This window comes from Octopus sinensis, linkage group LG5, assembly GCF_006345805.1.
Source record: "Octopus sinensis linkage group LG5, ASM634580v1, whole genome shotgun sequence".
NCBI classification, from domain to species: domain Eukaryota; kingdom Metazoa; phylum Mollusca; class Cephalopoda; order Octopoda; family Octopodidae; genus Octopus; species Octopus sinensis.
Window position 1 is genome coordinate 119447005 of NC_043001.1, and position 18378 is coordinate 119465382.

The following is an 18378-nucleotide window of genomic DNA, read 5'->3' on the forward strand; positions in this document are numbered from 1 at the left end:
CAGGAATTTTTCAATATCAGATACAAATTACGCTCAGAAATATGTATAGAAATCACTATCAATGCCATCATTATCATCGATGTTATTATTATTATTATTATTATTATAATTATTATTATAATTAATATTATTATTATTGGAGTTCGTAAGTTGTCACTGAACTTTCTTGTCTTGAATTGAAGGAGATGATTTTGGTTTTTGCTGTACCATTTTATTATTCAGTCAACCAACATCTTCTCAGTTTAGCTGGCCTTGTGAAACTTTCGCCACTTCTGGGTGTAATCCGTGCATATTTTGTGACATTTATACTTTCATTTAAAAATAACATAAAAGCCTGCTGTCGAATTTTCAGCGAAATGTCAGGGAATGTATTGGAAGAGCTGTTTTGACGCTGCCGTTCCACCTTTAAAACAAAGCCCGACCATTGCCATTAACATTGCCGACTGAAACAGCAGCAGCAACAACATTAGTTTACATCAGCAACAAAGCAAAAGGAAAGAACGATAAAAGCAGAAATAGACAAAATGAAAAGGAGAATAAAAAATAAAAACTAATGTCAAAACGACAGCAACAACAAGAAAAATGAGAACGTAGGACAAAAACAAAACAAGTGAAATAGTCTTTTCAAAGCACCAGCCATGACCATCACCACTAACGCCAACACAAAAATTAATACTTGAAACTTGCAAATCTATCGTTGGTGAGCTCGCCAATACAGCCAAGTGGATAGAAGGAGAACGTGTTTTATCTTTGGTAGAATTAAAAGTGCGTGAAACATACGTCTGAGGTAGAGGAAAATTTCCTAATAAAAAGTAGGAAAATAGAGAAGGCGACACAGAAAATAGAAAAGGCCTCAGACTATTCTAGGTGAAGAAAACATCGTTAAGAGAAAGAGTATGGCTCGGTAGAGGCGAGATTCCCTACGGAGGATGAGGCCAGGAAACACTTCATACAACCCTTAAGATTCATGACTTGATTCTCATACCAATCAACCTTGACTGTAAGGTGGTAAAAGTATAGGTATTAAACGTACCGCCAGAAATGGACGTCTGTGGGATAGTAGCGGTTGTCCTCTTCGACATAAAGGCAAAAAAAAAAACATTGAAAGAAAAAGTCCGATGTGTCGCTTGTGTGATGACACAAGCGATCTGTTCACAGCAAAAGAGAAGCAAGTCCCTCACTTATGTCGACGCCATCATCACAACAGCAACAACAGAAGTAGTAATGGCAGCGTGCAGCCAAACGGCACGAAGCAGAGCTTTCAGCTCCACTTCTACTTATTCATGAATATCGAAACTGAAGCAAGTATGGAAAACAAACACACAGAAAAATATGGAAAATGAGAAAAGATATCTCAACCCTTACTGAAAGAAGAATGGAATGCCCCACCCGAAAAAGTGAATTCCACAGAATTCTACAGAAATTATACCATATTACAAGTGTACAGAAATTATAGCATATCACATAAGAAAGTTATAATGACAACTTTTATCTTCAGTAGAAGAGGGATATTCTAATGGAACTCCCTCGTACTTGGCACTAAAACATTTAACCGATATACTAAACCAGATTGGACAAAAATACAAATGTTGCGAGAGGATTATCAACTTTCAGGTCGTAAGCTGCAGGTGATGAATAACTTGAAAAACTATGAGATAGTACATGGATTCACTAGAATAATTAAATGGAGAATCACATGAGAAAATGTCCAAGCCCAACTTGAAGAGTTGAAAAATAAACTAGTATCATAACCGATAAAGAAATATAACAACATCTACGTGCACCTTACAATAAAGAAGTAATAGAAAAGATTACGAATGAGCATTTCAAACGCATTAGATTAATACTTAAAACAGAGCTATATGTAAAAAAAAACGAAAGAGAATAGGCATCAAACCCCAAGCTCTCCTAGTAAATATTTCGCAATTGTAAGCGGATTTGGCAGACAGAAACTGAAAGAAGTCTTCGGGTCAATTTCTTCGGCTAAAAAACCCTTTAAAGACGATGCTCCAGTATGGCCTGAGACAGGTAAAGAATAAAGGAATAAACCCACACGCCCACACATACACCTAATACAGATATATTCATATGAATATGTGTGCTTGTATGTGTGTGTGTATATATATATATATATATATATATATATATATAAGAGTTTTTAAGATTTCCTGAAAGTCTTGAAACGTTGATAGACTTAAGATCTTGTTTCGAACTAAATATACAGGGTAAATTAAAGAATTTTGAAAATCAGTAATAAAAACATTAACTTTAACATAGTCGCGTCTTCAATGGAATCGTGTGCTTTCGTACCAATGTGCCGGAGATCACCTCTTTCTATGTTATTTCTAAACTCTTCCGAATTCTTGATTATTTTCAAAATTCAATAAAGCCTATTGACAGAGTATTACATCAGAATTATGGTCGCGAAATGAATGATATATGTACAACACACTGACACAGACACACACAATCACACAGACACACACACGCACACACACACACACATACACACACACACACACACACACACACATGTATATGCCAATCTTAATCGAAGAAGCAACAAGACCACTATCCATTAAATACTCGAGACATTAAAATTTTAAATGTATTTAGGTGTATTTAGATGTAAACTCATTGCGTGAAAAGATGTTTAAGTAACTTAATTCCTATTAAACGCCTTATTTTCGTGAGAGATAGCTAAAAATGCTTATGATTACGTTTAGCACTTGTATTAAAATATAAACTAATACACTCAACGTTTTAACCCGCATCAAGTACTTTATTAAATAATGGTATCCTTAATTCTTCGATTAAGATGCTCTCGTGCGCGCATGCGTGTGTCTGTATTTTTCGCCGATGTATATCTACGAAGGATGAAAACATCGGTGGATAAACCAAAAGTACCACCTTGGTATTTTTCACTAACACCTGTCGGAAATGCAAAGAACCAGTGATTGGTCCTTGGAAAATTGTAAGCAACGATGTTAGTGTTCATCAATAGTGATATAAAACAGACTCAAATCAGCTCTTAGAACCTCATATAGACTCGACTCTTTCTTACTGTATGATGGTGTTCTTCGACCTCAGATCGACCCTAACTGATCAAATACTTTCCACGCAAGACGATACCGTCTTTATTTTCTTCCTTGACATAATTTACTCCTGGCATCCAAGTTATTCATACATTTTTTTAACATAAGATGTGAGCTGAGGAAGATGTTTGCTATTTCTAGCATACCTAGTCAATCACGAACAAATGTCCTTGGCTGAATATTTTACCACATCAAAATGCGATCTTTTGTTGTCTTATCTGAGTTTATTTTATCATTCTACAGTTCCTTGTTTCAAGTCTATTTTGCCTTTTGCATCTCATGACGAGATTTGGGTATCGAGCTAAATTATTCTTGACCTGAGCTTCAGGGCCGTTTTAAAAGAACCATAGTCATAAGCAGAGCAATGTACGGAGGTTTCCTATATAGGTAACGACATAAAATAGATTAGCAGTGAAAACTTAGACCCTGGGACGCCTGGGAAACTGCCCAGTGTGCCGATGCCATAAAAGAGTACTGTTGGGCTCATGATCGTTAGGTGGTGGGATCGACCAGCACCTTATGCCCTTGAACTCTTGTCCACTCAGTAGAAATGAATACCAATAGAAATGTATATAAGTGCGGCCCATTTTCTCTTCAACTATTGCATTCTAAATAGTCTGTCTAGTCAACAGATACGAAGCTCAGGACTACATGGATATATAAAACAATTAGCGAAAGTGCAGTACATACTACCCACTCGTACTTACTTGCAAGTAACGGCTATGGCTGGTATGTATAAAAGGGAGCTGGCTAAATACTGCAAGTCATTTTTGCCAACGCTCTACTGGTTTTTAGAACTGTTTGTTGGACGCAGATGGTTTTTATTTATTCTTTTTTTCAACATTACCATTATCGCTATCCGTAACTTTTATATTTCTCCTACATCTTTATGTTACTGCTATAGATAACAGCGATATATGAAGATTTAGCATTTATCTCCTCCTGTATTCCCCCTGTTTCTCTTTTCTCTCCCTCTTTTCTCCCTTCCTCTCTTCTCTATCTCTCTTCTCCCCCCTCACCCTCTGTCTCTGTCACCATGACACCTTATTCGTCACCATGACGAATTACCTCAGAGATCCATTGCATCATTCTATTGGTGTGTGTGCATGCGTGTGCATCTGTGTTTGTGTGTGTGTGTGTGCGTGTGTGTGTGTGTGCGTGTGTATGTGTATGTGTGTGTGTATGTGTGTGCGTGTGCATGTGTAACTGTGTAGCGCTCCTGTTCTTAGCGTATTTAATCAACTATAGTGGAAGTAGCATTCTCGAGAAAAATTCGGAATGGAGACTTTTAGATTACAAAAACCGGCTTATAACATTTAGCAATGAATGTAATACTATCCTGAGAGTAGTTGGGACCTATTAATTTTAATAACAATAATTATTTGATAACATTGTTCGTCATCATAGTGAGATGCTTCTACTATGGCGACCAGATTATGGTTTTCATTTTGCCAGCCGATTCAGAACAAACAAATACCAGTAATACTACTGGGTTCCATTACACCCTCTCACTGTAACATGATAGTAATAATAAATAACATGAAATACAAGATAAAATACCATTATGGCAGAGTAAAGAAATCATTAAATTTATATCCCATTAATAGAAATGTCTTGATTAAAAAGCGAATAAAAAGAAAAATTCTATCGTTCACTCTCTTCAAACATAATTGTGAGTATGTGACTGTGGTTCGTATGGGTGTGTGTATACGGAAGCCAAAAGTGAGTTTCTGCTGAGTGTGTGTTTGTGTACGTATTTGTGAATGTGTGTGCGAGTGTGCTTGTGAGATTGTGATTATGCGTGTCGATACCTACGTCGTAACGTGGCAATATATTCGCACTTACGCAAATTCAGATTAATACGCACTCATACGTACACTTATACTCGCATAGAGACATATAGAAATAGGCATACGTGTACATATGATTGAATATTCTTGTATATAACTATGTATGCACATATACATATACATACACACACATTCATATATATATATATATATACATATAAATCATATATAACTACATACATATGCAAACATACATGCATTCATATACATCCATTCCTACACACGCACAAACACACACACACACACACACACACACACACACATATATATATATATATATACACATATGATTGTATATGTGTGTGTATGCTTGCATGTGCTTGTGTGTGTGTGTGTGTGTGTGTGTGTGTGTGTGTGTGTGTGTGTGCAGCTGTGGATGTAAAACGTGTAGAGATGGAGAAAAATTAGAGGCAGCTACAAAATACAAAACAACAACATCATCAACAAAAACAACAACAACAACAACAACAAATATAACAACTACACGCCAACAACTTAATAATAACTATGATTGAAGCTTAGACATTTGAAATGTTTGGACTGCGAGATCTGTTGCTTCAATCTCATTTCACTTGCTGTCGCCGATATTAACGATGGCTGCTTCAATTATAGGAGAGAAATCATGTCCCACTGACTGTTTCCGCGGTAACCTAGCAACCGTGCGTCAGGACAGCTTGCGTCTTCATCATCGCTTTCGTCGTCGCCTTCTTCTTCTTATTTCATGCTGTTGCTATAAGTGTTTTTGCTTTTTTGTTGTTGCTCTTCTTCTTCTTCTTCTTCTTCTTCTTCTTCTTCTTCTTCTTCTTCTTCTTCTTCTTCTTCTTCTTCTTCTTCTTCTTCTTCTTCTTCTTCTTCTTCTTCTTCTTCTTCTTCTTCTTCTTCTTCTTCTTCTTCTTCTTCTTCTTCTCCTTCTTCTTCTTCTTGCCATCACTATCACCGCCCCCATATCAACAGCATCACCTGTATGCTAGAACTCTCATACACATTCACACACATACATCTTGTTTTGCTGCCGAATAATTTCTCATGGAGATACGGATGCAATTGTTGGTTACGTACATGGCGTTAACAAGCAAACACTGAGATCTTTGGAATATGCTTGCATGTACATACCTATGTACGTACGTACGTAAATATGTATGTATGTACTATGTATGTATGTGCGTATGCATATGTATATGAATGTAAGCATGAATGTACATATAATATACAACAGATATATGTATCAGAGAACATGTGTATCCTTTTCGCTTAATTCGTGTAGAAAAGACGCCCATCATGTTTCTTTTTTTTTTCTATATAGAAATCCCATAATTTTAGACACGCACAGACCTTAAAATGTAGAGGAGTTTATAATGTTCAATATGTTTATAATGTTTATAATGTTTCGTAGTATATAAGGTCTTGTCATGTTTCAAGTAGAAGCCCTGTTCTGAAATATTCAGATTCCTGTATTTGATGCATAGCCATATGAGATGATACACCCCCAATTTCAACAGCGCAGACTCAGAAAAAGTTTCTTAATGCATTAAAGCCTATAGGATGTCCAACTTCACATATAGAACTCAAGATGATTCTTAAAGATGTTTTGAGTGAAAGGTGCAGCTTGTGAGCTATCAAACACGGTATCTGGTATTCCTAGTAGCTGTAAGAGTTCAAGAAATGTGTTCTGAGCTACGTATGAGCCGCAGACCAATACTTTATTCACGCAACCATTTCATTTGTAACCCAAAGGATAAGAAAGAGAAGTGGGGGTAGGTTTACTCACTCAAGGGGGGGGGGATAAAGAAACAAACATCCGTGTATTTAGAAAGTATGTACTATGGCTAGCTATTTTTTCTTTAGTTCATGCTTTCTTATTTTTAAAGCCTGGTGCATCTGGCATAACTATCTAACGTGTGATTGTTTTTCTTCTTTAAGTCAGCAGAGTGTAAATTAAAGCAAATTTGTCTTTTTTTTTCTCCTAGCGGCTTTGACGACCACACGTAGGTTTAGTGTGATTGAGATGTAGGGATAAATGGGACGATGCCGAGTGTAACTGAGACTAAAACGAACTGAGACTTAAACTTCGAGAATGGATGATGGAGTTGTTTTAATAGAACTCCATCAGAGCTATAGTCAGATATAGTGAGGGACCAAACGCGCAAATACACATGGGTAAAAAGAAATGGAACTTCGCCGGTTGCACTGATGATTATTCAGTGATACGATCTACTGAGTAACTTGCTCTCTGAATTAACAAGCAATTAACTCAGTATTCTAAAGACGCCTACTTATAACATAGTCTTTAAGCAGACTCAACGGGACACAGTTGAAAAGTGACATGGTTGTACTTTGGAACTACGAGTACAATCCACCCGATCCACTTCCAAGCACTTTCCGTCTACTTAAATTCACTTACAAGGCTTGAGTTCATCAGAGGTTATTTAGTAAAAGACACTTGTCCAAGACATTGTATCAGGTGACTGTGCCCGAGATCTCATGATTTCCAAGCGGAACGCTTAACCATCCAACCATATACACCTATATAAGCATAGGTGCGCGCGTGCACACACACACATACATATGCACACGTGCGCATTAATAAGTCAAGATTGGAAGATGAATATATTTCAATTCAATTTTCGGTTTCCAATAATTAATTCTTAATATTTCAACCAAGAAACCTTTTCCTGAATTCTGCTTTTCATTGCCGATAGTTCAATATTATTCATAATTACTTCTTTTTGGGTTCTTTCCACTGTTGTAGTATGATGTCACTTGAAATATACAAATATATATTTATATTCACACCTTGCTTTGAAAAGTTAATTTTTCATCTCTATGCAATTAATATTTTATTTGCTAATAATAGCTATAAAAGCTACGCTTTCAAAATCTTCTTCTTCTTCTTCTTCTTCTTCTTCTTCTTCTTCTTCTTCTTCTTCTTCTTCTTCTTCTTCTTCTTCTACTACTACTACTACTACTACTACTACTACTACTACTACTACTACTAATAATAATAATAATAATAATAATAATAATATAATAATAATAATAATAATACCACCACCACCACTACTACTACTTGAAGCCCTGGATTTTCTGTCTCCTATTTTAATCCTCGTTTTGCTTTAGTTCAATTACAGTCTTCATAACTTCAAGACAAATCTTAAAAGACCATCAAAGACATGAATACGGGGAAAGCGTTGGCAGTCAATTAAAGTAGACTTATCAATTGATTAAATTCAAATAAAATTCTATCAACAATTACTGACTACTGAGTTGACCTAGAAAATATTTGAAATATATATAACATTTTAAAACATTCGAGATTAAGGAATAAATATGTTAATTTGTTGCTGGTTTAATGAGTTTATCAAAGAAGATAAAGTGCAGTTGCCAGAATTCTTTTCATGAGGGCTCCCAAGATTGGTCGAAAGAAAAGACAAAGCTTTCTTTGAGCGGAGACCTCGCTCGAATACTTGCTGCATAGTGGACTTGCTAATAGTACCCAAGGGCCAAAAAGAAGGTATTTAGCCAGTCAAAAGATTAATGAATTCTAATCTTTAGAAAAACAATACACGTAAAACTGCAAAGGATTTCTATAGTTTGACCACGATAGAAATGTCGCTCAAACAACAAGAAAAATCGTGTGAGCTTAAGCCTACACCCAACCAACTGTTTTACTCACCGCACCTCTACAATTAAACTCGTAAAACCTTACACCAAATCCTTACATTAAACCCTTCCTCATTAAAACTTCAATAACTTTAAACTAAATCCCTCCTTGTCATTTTCCCTGTCCAGAGCGAATAAGAAAATTTCAATTGAAACTGCCTCTTTATTGACCTCGTTTGCAAAAGCTATTTTGCGTGTCGTTACTGCCATTCTTCCATTGATTATAAGTTTTAAAGCTGTCACTTTTACAAAGTACATCTGAAAGTACAAATTTTACTAATTAATTTCGAGTATGAAAATTTATTTACACGTTATACATACTGTAGGAAAAGTAGAAAATATTCTGTATTTTGATTTATAAAAACAATTTCTATAATACAAAACATTGATATCTAAAACAAAAGTTATAATACTGTGACCTTTTATAGTGGCAACATCTGGAACCAAATTAACGGCTCAATTATAACCAATATTAGCGACACTTTCAACACATAAATGAATATAATTGCCATTCAATATTCGTAGTACTGTAGCAAAATTATAAAAGCAGCAAAATTAGAGTAGTTTTATTATTATGATAATCACTTCTACCGCCCATCTTACCACATATAAACTTCAGCAATTAAATTTCCTACAACCATTAGTGGCGCTTGTACACAGGTTGTCAATAAAGCGGAACATAGTGTTTTCCTTACCTTATATCAAGAAATTATTTATAATTATTCATAAGCATGGAATAGGTTAGCCTTATAAGGATTCGTGATCCATTATTGTGGTAATTTCTTGTTTAATATATTCTCGATGCCAAATTAACAGTTCAGATATTGTCAGTATAAGTAACATTTCACAGGAAACATTTAGGTTTTCTCATTTTGTCACAATTGGTCAATCACTTTTCAGTGATTAGAATTTTGCATTCAAAGAGACTCGTAATTGTCATTTACATTTCCTGTGCAACGTTTCCTCTTTGCAAAGCAAAGAACAGTACGATGAGTTTATTTTCTAGCATAATACAGTATATACTACTCAAATTGTGACACATCCTCGCGCATACATACATATAGAAATACATAAAAGAACTCAAAAGAACCTTATATTAAAAGTATGTTCAGTTTGGAGTACAATAGTCGTTCATAAAGATTTCCTACACATAACCATGTTTGGACGACTAACCGTGTAAACAACGAAAGTTTTAAAAACACTCGATGGGCAGAGAGTTATAACTTCACCTGATATGTACAGCAATATAGGTAGCGTGAATAAAGCGGTGAGCCAGCAGAAAGTTAGCACGCCGGGCGAAATGCTTAGCGGTATTTCGTCTGCCGTTACGTTCTGAGTTCAAATTACACCTATGTCGACTTTGCCTTTCATCCTTTCGGGGTCTATTAAATAAGTACCAGTTACGCACTGGGGTCGATATAATCGACTTGATCCGTTTGTCTGTCCTTGTTTGACCTCTCTGTGTTTAGCCCCTTGGGGGTAGTAAAGAAATAGGTATTTCGTCTGTCTTTATGTTCTGAGTTCAAATTCCGCCGAGGTCGACTTTGCCATTCATCTTTCCGGGGTCGATAAATTAAGTATAGCTTTATGTAAATGGAGAAAATATCTCTCTTATGGCAAAAGGTATGAAGACACCCGGTTTATTTACCAGTTTAAATATATGAATAAAACGATCATTATTGCCTATATATAAATATGCAGAGAAAGGATGTATATATATATATATATAATATATATTATATATATATATATATATATATATATATATATATCAATAATTGAGGGTAAAATTAATTAGTTATTAATCAATTTCACCAAGTAGTGTTCAGTATGTAAAAGGACCATTTAAGGCATATTCAAAATATTACATTATATAATTAGGGCTTAGTAAAATAAATTACTTTGCCACATACTGAACTTTCTAGAAATAACAGCCAAAAAGTTTTTTAGCCATTTCCACTACTTTAAGAAAAATTCTCCCAGCTAATGTTACTCAAAAATAAATAATATTTTTGAGTAAACATTAGCTGGGAGAATTTTTCTTAAAGTAGTGGAAATGGCTAAAAAAATTTTTGGCTGTTATTTCTAGAAAGTTCAGTATGTGGCAAAGTAATTTATTTTACTAAGCCCTAATTATATAATGTAATATATATATGTTTTAAAAACACTCGATGGGCAGAGAGTTATAACTTCACCTGATATGTACAGCAATATAGGTAGCGTGAATAAAGCGGTGAGCCAGCAGAAACGTTACAACCCCACCATTAATTGATCTATATATATATATATATATATATATATATATATATATAATATATATATATATATATATATACATATATATAATGTGTATAGTGGTATATGCATTTATATTGTGAAATGTATATCTCAATATGATTTCTGTTTATAAATGACCAGAAAATTCCACACAGCCTTGGCTTTGTTGTTTCATTTTATTTAATACACACACACACACACACTTGTAAATTCGGAACTATAGGCCTACAATTTTAAAGGCTTTATGTTGATGTATTTTTTAAAAATCCAATCAGTTATTATCCTTTTTGTTATTTATATTATTATTATTTGTGTTAATTTTATTTAGTTAGTTTACTGCCCTGGATGTTTATATAGATTTCGATATTTTAAATTCCTCCTATAAGATTTTTGTCTGTACAGTATTGATAATTAAAATCAATGATACCAGACGATCCACTCATTCAGAATTAAAAATCCATTTTATTCCTATTTAATGGTAGAATATCTAAGCTCATGCACACGGCAATAACAACAGCAACAACAATAATTCTTTCAAATTTTGGCACACGGCCAGCAACTTTTGGAGGAAGGAGTTAGCTGGTTGTATCGACTTAGTATTTAACTGGTACTTTATTTTATTGAATCTAAAAGGATGGAAGACAAAGCCGACCTGCCAGATCACCACCTTAATAATGATGATGATGATGATATTAATAATAATAATAATCCTTTCTACTAAAGGCACATGGCCTGAAATTCTGGGGAGGAGACTAGTCGATTACATCGATCCCAGTGCGTTACTGGTACTTAATTTATCGACCTCGAAAGGATGAAAGGCAAAGTTAACCCCGGCGGAATTTGAACTCTGAGACATCCAGCGTGCTAACAAAGTAATATTCATAACAACACTGATATGCAAACGATTCTACCAGCTCACCGCCTTAATAACAACAACAATAAGCAACGACAACAACAACAACAACAACAACAACAACAACAACAACAACAACAACAATAATAATAATAATAATAATAATAATAATAATAATAATACTTTCTACTATAGGCACAAGGTCTGAAATTTGGAGTATTGGGCTAGTCGATTACATCGACCCAGTGCCCCACTGGCACTTATTTCATTAACTAGAAAGGATCAAAGGCAAAGCCTACCTCGGCGGAATTTGAACTCAGAACGCAAAGTATTTTGCTAAGGATTGTGCCAGCTTGCTGCCTTAAATACACCACTAATAATAAGAAATATCGATGGTCACTTTCTTTACAAAACATGCGACAAAGAGAAATTATTTAACACTTTGCTTATGTTGTACTCATTCTTCAGATAACTGCACTCACTTTTGTTTGATTTGGAATCGGTGATTATGCAGTGTGTGTGTGTGTGTGTGTGTGTGTGTGTGTGTGTTGTGTGTGTGTGTGTGTCTGTGTCTGTGTGTGTCTGTGTATGTGTGTATCTGTGTGTGTGTGTGTGTGTCTGTGTCTGTGTGTGTCTGTGTATGTGTGTGTGTCTGTGTATGTGTATATCTGTGTGTGTGTGTGTGTGTGTGTTGCATTGCTTAATATATGTGAAATAGTGCTACTTTTTTTGCTATAGTGTTGATGTGAATCCTGAAAATTTGGATACTATTATTTGTCCATTATTTATGTACTGAGATTCTGTTTTCAAACCCAACATTAAGCATCTCTTCTCGAAGATAATTATGTTTTGAATAATTTCACCAGTTGTTTCAGAGAAGTGGTTCCATCTACTGAAACTAATACACGTACAATTAGAGAATTTCGGTTTCTTTTCTTCTCATTGTCTGCAAGAAGAATACATTGTTAGTTCGGATTCATTTCAACGGTATTGTGAATTGGCATTTCATAGAATATGGTTATTTAATCACTTCCAAAGATGCTGCTGTTGTTGTCACTCGGCCTATGATGAAAGAACTTCAAGCGGTGGCGAACTAATCTTTTCTTTTCTAAAACTGCGTTAACTATCCAATGTCATTCCTTTTTCGAGTTTGCAGTATGTAAATTTAGGGAAAATTGGTTCCTATTTCTAGTACTTCGAATGACCATGTTGAAGTTCCATCGCATCGTGTTGTCTTTCCATGCACTACTAATTGCATTTTTACTTCTGAAATCGTTACATACTACCGTCACTTCATTGAATCATTTTAATTGAAATTAAAATTGTCTTATCGTTTTCATCGTGGCCTTTACTAACTACAGGAAAATCTACGTTCCATATTTCCGACGATTCAATGATGGGACCCTTGCTTTACTGTTGGATATGCTACAAATAGTAACCAAATTCTCCTCACGTCACATCCTTCTTTCTTGACAATAGAAGGACATATTGCATAAGTAGAGTAGGCCTATACAATGCAATGAGATATTCAGTAGAGTGCGTAGTCCTATATATAATATATTTAACACAATCACCAAGCTGCTGCTGATTATAGGGTCATGCCTATATGCAGTGATACTCAGTCTGGGTGACTCAAGTATTATTTTAGTTGATGCTGTTGGTTGTATGTTGTTAGATAGTTCCAGGCCAACCCTAATAAGTCAGCATTTTTGACCATCACGTCTTCTTTTTGTAACAAGGCGTATATAGACAGTGTCCTTTTTAAAAATTTAGATGTTATTGTACGATTTTAGAGAGGTTTCGTTAACATTATTAACATACCGAATAATCATACAACAGAGGTTCCTTGGTGAACTCGTGGCCTTTTTTAATATGATAAATGTATTTGCTACGAACCATAATTCATGGCCTTATCAGTGACTAAACAATATGAACTAACTACCTTTTTAACGGTTCTAAAACTCAGGAAAATTGTCCTGAGTCGAATGCACTCTCAACTATGTAATATGTATTTATATTCTTAGTTTTTATTGTTACTTAAGACATAGTCTGCTACTGATGTTGTTGTTGTTGAAGTTATTTTTATTGTTTATTAAAGTTATTGATGTTATTGGTGAAATATCATATTTCTTTTTTCTCTTTTTATTTTTCTTTGTATGTTCTTCTGTTCTTTCTTACTGCTTGCCAAAATGCATTTAGCATGCTGCATTTATATAATGTCCGGAATGGCTACCAATGATTTTGGAATATCAATATTGAAAATGTTTGATTGAAAACCTCATGAAATATGTATGTCCTTTATGGTGTGGGAAAGTTATGGCCAGAGGTGTTCGGCTTGTTACGGAATGGCTACTTCTATATCATCTGAAGATACAGAATGTCTGAAGATATAGAATACTTGAGTTCGAAATAAGGAATTACTATGAAAAGGAGGAGATAGGAAATATAGAGGGAAATAAGAGAATGAAAATAGAAATAAAAATATTAAATATTTAAAGATACTGTAGTTGCAGTTCCGTTATTCGAGGAAAATGGACTATAGAAGTGATAAAAAAGTTGCCTGTACATGGTATGTAAGTTCCAATTGTAGTCCATGTTTCGTATTTCAAATTATGGAGCTGTGAATTCTATGCTGCTCATTCGAAAGGGTTTTGTGTTGTGAATGAAAATTTGAGAATGTATTGGTAGTATTTGTGAAAAGATGGTGGGTGGGGAGATGCGTACGTTTAGAATGAGGAGGTAAGTCAAATGGAAACATGAAGAGAAGATGAGAAGTAGAAAGAGAGAAAAGGGGAGATAAATGAAATGAGTGAAGAAAAAAGAAAGGATGAAAGAAATTAGAAAAGGAGTGGTAGCTGATGGTCAAGATGATGTGAGGGGAGGATGGGAGAGAAGTAGGGGAGGGATAGAAAGAGATGGGAAGGTAAGGAATAAAAAAGTGACATGATAGATATTAAGGGATGAGTTGAGAGAAGGTATGGGTAGGGTGCTACCAAAGTGAATAGTAATTTTAGTAGTAAATTTAAAGTGGAGGGAAAAATAGAAGGATGTCAAATTTCTATAAATAGACGTATGTGATTGTATAGGTTAGTGTGATAGGTAGGAATAAGAGAGGAGGAGATAAGGTATAATGACATACGCACGCGCGCACAAACGTACATATACATACATATACGTACATACATACATACATACATACATACATTCATACATACATACATATACGTACATACATACATACATACATACATACATATACGTACATACATGCATACATACATGCATACATACATACATATATACATACATATACGTACATACATACATACATACATGCATACATACATACATACATACATGCATGCATGCATACATACATACATACATACATACATACAAACTACATACATACATGCATACATACATACATACATACATACAAACTACATACATACATGCATACATACATGCATACATACATTCATACATACATACATACATACATACATACATGCATACATACATACATACATACATACATACAAACTACATACATACATGCATACATACATGCATATAAACACACAAACACAAACACATGCATATATATATACACGCATACATATATATATACATGCATGTCCACGCGCATCCATAAATGTATTCATACACGCATATGCGAGTGCATAGATATACACATACATGCACACGCACATACATACACGCAGGTGCACACGCGGTTACACACAGTCAGGCGCACGTGCGTATACTGGTACATACGTATACATATATACACACACTCACTCATATATATTTGTATATACATATGCAAGTACATATACATACACAGACATATACACATATATATATACATACATGTAACCGCATACATGTAACCGCATACATGTACAGGTGAAGTTATGTTATAACAGGGTTCCATCTATTAAACAACAACAACTCTTCTTCTTCTTTCTTACAATTCGATATAGATAATTACTACTCTTCTATTTCTCCCAAAACTTTTTAATCAAGCTCTCCTTCTAGTTAGGAATCTAACTAACCTTACCCCAATAGAAATTAACATAATCCTTAATGCCTGTAAAACCCTTATTTCTTTTAAGGACAAACTCTGGTGCCGGGCCAATCATCATAACAATACCAATAACCATAGCAATTTATTTGACTTTACCATGAGATCATCCGACTCCACCCAGGTCATCGACTTCGTTGGAGTATACATACTCCACCAGCTCCAAATACATTTTCCTAACCTCAAGGGAGGCCTCTACAGGGATGAAGCCTTGCTAGTTACCAAGAGCGTAAATAAATCCTCTTTAGAACGAGCTAGAAAAGATCTGCACAATTTTATCTCTCGTCTAAACCTATCTAGTACATTTGAAAATTCAAAGTTACAAACATTTTAGACGTAACTTTAAACTGAGAAACCTCCCAGTAGTCCTCTTATCACAAACCTAACCAATACCTTAAATACTTAAACATTCATTCCCAACACCACAAATGCACCTTTGATAACATAGTCTAGGGATTTACTATGTTTCTCGCATCTAAAATACCATACAGCATAATTTTGGTGGTGGGTAAAATTATCTCTCGCTTCTAAACTATGTGTTACAAATACCAAATGGCAACTGAGAACAACTCCATTTTATAAGGGGAGATAATCCAAAGAATGAAGAATTCTCCAAAGTTGACAGGTGAGTCAGTTACCTGAATGAACGCGTACAAAAGAGAATCTGAATAACGATTAAGTGAATAAGCTTTGAACGAATAAATTAACTCTAGTAACATGAATATATTTATTCGTATTTCTGTCTGTCTCTCTCTCTCTCTCTCTTGCTCACTCTACCTATCTCTCTATACGGATCAATCAACACACATACACATATATGCGTGTGAATGTGTGTGCGTGAGTATATATATATATATATATATATATATATATGCATGTATTATGTATATGGAAAGCATGCGATAATATATTGATAGTAATGGTGGCGGCATCAGTAGTGATTCTGCTAAATCATATAACAATAGTAGTGTGAGTATTGACCCTCCCGGGGAAGAAGGAGAGAAGTGTACTCATTGTAAACCCATAATCGCGTGGTAACATAAAATTACATGTATCGAAAGATGAATGGTGATGAGAAAACGAGGGAATTAAAGAATGAGAAAATGAGAGAAGAAAAACAGTTAAGAGGCAATCAGATAAATAATGCAGCTCAGTGTGTTGCGAAAGAAAGAGATGTGGATTACAAGTTGTTTAAGTTTGGGCTGGGACTATGATTTATGGTTTGGCCTCCCAGGTTATTTCATTGGTCTACCTTAAGGGCCAATTTAAAATTGGATTTACAAATGATTATAGGGAACAGTAACAGCAAAGATACATAAAAATAGTGGTAAGTATTGGTGGTATTGGCTATAGTTGTGGTAGCAGTGGGACTGAGGTTTGTAATAGAAGTGATTGTATTCGACATTGTTTGAGGGTAGTGGTAGGAGCTGTGTCTGAGTTTCTGCTAATGTATAATGCCAAAAGTGAAATGGTTCTAGCCACAAGCATTCCTTTCTTTTTTCAGACATGCTATAAACCGGGACTACACTGTTACCTTACATGTTTGGAAGATACTACAATATGATTTGAAGGTAGTGTTACTGCTTTTCTAGCAAGTCGTGCAAATAGATAGAATATTCCTCACTTGCTCGCGAGAGTAGTAACAGTTGTAGTAGTAGTGGTAGTGATGGTACTGGTGCTGGTGGTTGCGGCGTCGTCGTCGGCGATGGTAGTAGTAGTAGTAGCAGCAGTAGCAGCAGCAGCAACAACAGCAGCAACAGTAGCAGTAGTAGTAGTAGTAGTAGTAGTAGTAGTAGTAGTAGTAGTAGTAGTAGTAGACGTGATGGCGGTCGATATAGAGTGAGTAGAGTGGTGATCATAGTTAAACATTTTGTTTAGCCCTTGGTCATTTGATTGATAATAGATCTTCTAACCTTGATTCCATTCTCTCAATTCATTTATTCATCCATTCATTTATTTTACAGTGTATCACGCATTTCATCATATGTGATTTCGCTCAATTTTAAAATGCCAGGTTGTGATTTGAGAGGAACTTAGCCTCTATTTCTAGCAGATTGAGCGACCACATACAAGCTCCATCGTGTTTGAATGATGAGGGCTTTTATCCTAGCGGTAATAGTTGCGAAGGTGATGGCTGTGGTGGTTATTACGTTTGCAGTTGAATGTGTTGGAAGGGATGAAGTTGGAGGGAAGAGGATGGACAGTGGTGGCGTTTCTGGAGTTGGTTAATTATCTCGGCCACTATAGTGATGACTGCAGTATACGATAGCGATAACGATGATGATGATGGTAGTAATAATGGTGACCTCATCATTATAATTGTCTTCATGGTTCAAAACAGAGATGGAGGGGGTGTTGACAAGTGATGTACTTAAGCGATATTGAAGGTGATGAATGCGATTGACGGCAAAAGATGATGATGACGACGACGACGACGACGATGATGATGATGGTGATGAAGATGATGATGATGATGATGAAGATGATGATGATGATGATGAAGATGATGATGATGATGATGATGACGACGACGGCGGCGATGACGGCGGCAAG

General features: G+C 35.2%; 1 protein-coding gene across 3 annotated transcripts in view; it reads left to right on the plus strand.

The window, feature by feature from the left end:
• Nucleotides 1-18378, plus strand: part of LOC115212371 — a 653437-nt gene that overhangs the window by 399857 nt on the left and 235202 nt on the right. The window contains exon 3 of one of the 3 annotated variants that reach the window (XR_004999178.1): nucleotides 17330-17396. The exons of the other annotated variants lie outside the window; for them this stretch is intronic. The gene's annotated coding sequence lies outside the window, so the exon portion shown is untranslated. The remainder of the gene's footprint in view (nucleotides 1-17329; nucleotides 17397-18378) is intronic. 3 annotated transcript variants of the gene reach the window in all.